This window comes from Megalopta genalis, chromosome 5 (assembly GCF_051020955.1).
Source record: "Megalopta genalis isolate 19385.01 chromosome 5, iyMegGena1_principal, whole genome shotgun sequence".
Classification (NCBI taxonomy): Eukaryota; Metazoa; Arthropoda; class Insecta; order Hymenoptera; family Halictidae; genus Megalopta; species Megalopta genalis.
This window is the reverse complement of record NC_135017.1, coordinates 29,655,651-29,661,650: the sequence shown is the minus strand read 5'-3', so window position 1 is coordinate 29,661,650 and position 6,000 is coordinate 29,655,651.

Sequence of the window (6,000 nt, the reverse complement as noted above, 5' to 3'; positions counted from 1 at the left end):
GATAAAATATTTACTTCTACAATGTCTTCGTTTACTAGTGTTTACATACGAAAGTTACCCGCCTTAATGCCTACATAGTTTGCCGTTGTTATCGGAGCGGAAAAGTACACAAGTGCAGCAAGATTGAAAATGAAACCAATTTCTCATAGTATTCTTAAGAGAATCGTTTGTCCTCTAAGTAGCGCACTTTCGAGGCCGAAGTATAATATCCCAGCTGAAATGTTTCTTCTGCGAATGTATGTTTTCGCTGGTGTTTCAATACGATAGTTTATTTTTTAGTCCTCTTTTGTCCTCTAAGTAGCGCACTATCGAGGCCGAAGTATAATATCCCAGCTGAAATGTTTCTTCTGCGAATGTATGTCTTCGCTGGTGTTTCAATGCGATAGTTTATTTTTTAGTCCTCTTTTGTCCTCTAAGTAGCGCACTATCGAGGTCAAAGTTTAATATCCCAGTTGAAATGTTTCTTCTCCGAATGTATGTTTTCGCTGGTGTTTCAATGCGGTAGTTTATTTTTTAGGAATATCGAAAACTGACAGGCTGACACTAGGATGACAGAGCCAGTTACTGTTGGCTAGCCAATTATTTACTTTGAAGTATAGTTAACTTCATATTTATTGAGCGAGCATATTAAAAATTTTTTATTTAAATTCAATTAATTGTTTACTTGTTCAAATTGAACTTGCGAAAGACCGAGGTCATATCTCCTGCTAGATTCTAGAGTCTAGAATAATTGGGATACTGTTCTTGAAGGATCTGGCCACGGAGTGGGGAAGACGGTGATGTCTTCTGGTAAGAGAACCGCGAGGTACGCCACTGCACTTAGCCCAGAACCGTCAAGGAATATGGGCCTTAGAATAACTTCACAAATTTCTAACATACAATATTGTCGCGAAGCGTGCAAAAGGATTTGCCACCGTGTCTGCAACTTACGGTAGAACTCCATTTCGACGAATCTGTCCAGAGACAAGCTGGTTAGCATAATCAGGTGCATCACGCAGTAGGAGTCCATCACTGGCTATGATCTTTCGTTTCTTTAACCCTTTGCACTAGAGTGGCGACTCCAAGACACCACTAAAAATTATTGTATCACATTTTGTAATAACTTGTACATTGTAAGATTCGTAATAATTTGTAGATTCCAAAAAATTGTTGAAAACGTTGTATGTGCCACAAAATTGTTGTATTGCCACTTGGAAATACTGTAAGTCAGAAAAACTATTTTGGATTTTTGTCAATTATAGTGCACGTTCCTATTCAAGTATACAATCGAGGAAAGAGTTTTATTATAGAATGTCGAGTTTATAGATTAGAGTTCCAAAATATCGAGTTTAGAGCTTAAAGATCTTCAAGAGTTTGAATTTACAGTTCTCTCTAAAAAATGTCGAGTTAGGAGTTTAAATCTTGAGTTCTAAAAGATCAAGTTTAGCGTTACTTTTAGAGTTCTAATATTTCGTTCATGTGAACGAAGTTAGTGCAAATAAAGTTTATATAAACGCAATTCCATTGTACACGAATAGATAAATTGGTAACACTGTACACAAGTTTAAGTTACTAAATGGTTTGAAATTTTTTAGCATTTCTGTCCTGAATGAACGTTAACTGGCATTTACCATTTGCAAGGTATAATATAACAACAGAAATAGGCTATCTCCAAATGGAAATATGCTACACAGTCTGACGAGACTAAGACCAACGAAATTAGTCTTGATGGACGTTCTTGGTACTGGATTCTGGCTAGAGAATTACTTCAACCGCGATACGTAGAGCAAACCGTCAAACACGAAGTGCCCATTATGTTTTATGAAGGTATGTGACTATTCGGTGTTGGTTTATTATATTCGCTATAAGGTACAACTAACCTACGTTTGCGTATGCATGTTAGCAGAAGTATTCTACAGTAACATGTACGTACTATTAAAGATGGCTTTCTTAGAAAAGTATTACTCTTTAACGTGACTAGAATAGTCGAGTTTCGCATGGTATTATTCAGAAGAAAAGTGTTAAGATTGCTCACTGTGATCAATTTCTAATTGTATTCCTCAATTGCAAGTATTACGTTCTTGTAATTTATTTCACGCATTCAAATCAATTCGAATTTCTTCAAATTATTTTCAGAAGTTAGTAGAAAGTATACTCGCGAAGGTGTTTGGTTAATTACTCCAGAATATTATCAGCACTGTGATTATTAAACTGCGGATTTTATGCATTTATGACAAAAATTAATAGATCGAATACAAAATAGTGTGAAAGCATTCGAAGAATTTAAAAACACCGTTGCATCATTTCCAATCATTAAAGAACGAAATCAACCTCTATGTAGCTTATAGTAATAAAAACTTATAGTAATTAGTCATGACTGTCAGAGCATCAATTCGAAATTCAAAATTTCAATTTTCTGTCAAGATTATTGGGCATTTTTTAACTTATTTGAAAAATTCAAAGATTGAAGTTGAAATTACACCATGACGGAGACCGATTTTTTCGATGAAAAATTCCCAACACAAATTCGTTTTTATATATTAAGAATCTCAATACCTCTGCGAGTGTCAGTGTGTATGAAACCACATTAAAACAATTCCAAAAGCTAAAAGCAACACCCGAGAAGCTCTCGCGAACTCGGGGATCCATGACAACACGAATCTGTGACACGGTAGAGCTTTTTGCACTTCTGAAGGGTCTTGGGAGATGAAGTAGGGAACATTGAAAGCTGGAAGGCATGAGTTATGGTTCTCGTAAAGTAGTCGAATGTCCAATCGAACGACCCATCAAGGAGCTACGTTCAGATTATTTTTTTTGTGATAGTGGACAGACGAAGCGCTGCAAGAATTCACAAGAGACAGCGGAGACAAAAAGCAGCAGTTAAGTGTGTACAGTAACCACTTGGTATGTAGTGCAATGCTTGCGATTCTATGATCATGTAAGTATCGGCGAATGTCACGCGTGATCCCCGGACAGCGTTCGTTTACGATTCTTGTTGAAATCACATATAAGGTGGTTCGACAAAATAAGTAAGACACCGTAAGACATGCACTGTTTTACTTGGACGCAAATGCAAAAATATAGCAGGATTTTTGCTGAACCAGCTGAATTTGCTAAAGAGTGGATAAAGAAACTGTTAATAGATGAACAAAATAGTATAAATAGGCGAATAGATGAACAAAATAATTTCCTTCTGGATATTTAGTTCGACCAATTGTATTCATTCAGAATTCATTGAAAAAAGAAATGAATTTTGAAAATTTCTTCATTTCAATTAACGTAATCATTTGGAATATGGCGCGGTTAGGAAAGACTATCGTGTTGAAGCATGATTGCTGGCATTTTGTAGTCCTCAGGATATGTAGAATCATGCTGTAAAGGAACTTTTATGACGAATGATACATTATAATACATTATAATACATTATAATACATATATTTTATACAAATGGGCTAATTAATTGATTGGTTATGTATTATCCGACGAACACGCGAACCGTGAATTTAATTATTTAATTATTCCGAACGAATGGTTATAGTAACAAAGTACTCACTCGGCGTTTATTAAAGCATCAACGAATACAAAGGCAAATAAGACAGTTATTAACGTAAAAAAGTAGGTTACTTGCAATTTGCTTTAGGCCAGAAAGAGCTACGATATATAAAACGTTGTTGTAACTCGATCTAATTAAAAGTTGGTCATATAAAAGTTGTTCTTGCTGGTAGCGGGGTATGTGCGGCCATGTCGTGATACGTGCAGACCGAATGAATGAAATATTGATATGTGAATTGCATGTTGAAAAGCATCTAAATTGAGAGATTCATCAAATATATCATGAGCACAACTGTCATTTGATCGTTTAGTAAAATATACTTATATTTATGTACTATAATCTTGTGCCTATAATCACATATTTTCTGTACGACCACGCGACATGTTCTGTCGATATACTAGCTCCGAAAGTATTCGGTATTCCCTCCATTTCTGGAAATGATTGGAAGTGGACGACTCTTTCATGGCAAACGTGTGAATGCAGCTTAAGGTATAACTTTCTGTTTGGCTAGCTTTATACACAGTGATCTGCATGAAATATAATATACATATCTACAATAGTAAATGGCAAACAGGTGACAGACATATCTTGCTTCAAACGTTTTTAATAAAACGAAGGGTAAAGATATTTATATCTCTTTTATTTTCATATCCTTTCGTTTGAATTAAATCAATTTTACAATCACGAATAATGCATTTCGATTCACATTTGTAGACAAAGATAACACTAATTGAAAATTTGCATAGAATGATAAGATGGTACAGATGTCTGTAGCTCGTAAAAACTACGAAGTGTATTATTATTTAATAATTTGATATTTTATAAGTGAATAACTTGAGTGTGAATATATCGGGAAATATTGCCAACTAGTCGTTTAATTAGCTACTTTAATCATTTCCACATTCTCCCTTTTAGATAACAATCCATTATACAAATAGTCATTTAGGAATTCAATTAATCATAAACGAAGACTACTTGAAATACATAATACAACTGTCATTAAGTCTGTGTAATTCTCAGGATTCCAGTGCCTACTGTAAAGGTGGCACGCAGCTGAACAAACACACAAACATTTTCTCAACAATGTTACACTTCAATAAAGGCTGTTTGACCATCCCGCAATAAACGAACGCGCACAATACGCGATGATGTTTCGTTTAATGGAATAATCGATACGCTTGCAATTGCTGTTTTTTTTTTATTCGCATGTCACCATCGAATACTGAAATGTAAAATAACATGATAGCACTGCAAATTTTTCTTGTTAATATTATTTTATTCTGGTACAATTATAAACATACACTGTATCTGTCGATCGGATATTTTCTTTTCATTTCTCACTTGACGTTGTAAGAACGAACATTTTAGACATTTGGCAAGCGTATCGTCTGGATTCAGTTAAATCTGTGCTCATCTATGTATCAAGATGTATCTTATAGATATATCTTGATATATAGTTATATCTTATATATATATAACTATATAAGATATAACTATATTGATATAGTCAGATTTGGAACTTCAATTAAATCTGTTTAACCTTCTATTTCAAGAGTAGTGAGCGAGAAAATTTTATTCTACTGCCGGCGTTTACTCAATCACAGTTTTTATTAAACTTCCTTAATTTCATCGTATTCAGAAGTGATAGATATTTAGAGAGCAATATGCATTCGATAAATGTCGGTACGAGGAAATCGGTGTTCAACTAGAAACAAACGTGTATATCTCTGGAAACTGCACTATAGTACAATGTTCCTTAAGCTTACTACATAACAATTTATAATAATTACTATGAAACGATAAAAGAATAAAAATTCATTAAAAATATGTAAAGTCAATAAAGACTATAATAAAATAGCAATTAGAAACGACACGAAACGCTATAGAATGGTTAATCTAGTAGTATGATTAAGTAATTGTTTCGTTATCCGAACACTTGTTTCCTTGAATAGACTGTATAATCTGGGTTCTAGTAAGGGATTTGTTCACCAAGTAACGACAACGAAAGACGATTTTCCAGACAAATCTACCGATGCCTAACACGTTTAACGAAAGACAATTTTCATACCAAATCGAAGAATTTTTAATAATATACAAACATTTTGAAGACTAAAACTTCACCATAGGGCAAATATGGGCTTCGTTTTTCATCGAGCATCTAAAATGAAGTCTTCGTTACTAGAAAACTGAAAGAACTACTTCCGAATTTGAACTACTTACTATTCTTTACGCCGTCTTAGACTGCAATTACCGATGCGTGTTGACTGTTCACATTAACATACGAACGACGGACTCAGCATCCATTCGGATCCAGATTGGAAAATCGATGTTTGAATGTTAATTTTCTGACAATTAATTTCAATTTCCACATGTTTCGACAAAGCCTACAGTTGACTAAAATTAAATTACAGTAACTAAAATTAATAAATAAAAAGATAAATCATCGTAAGTAGACTCAGTTATATTTT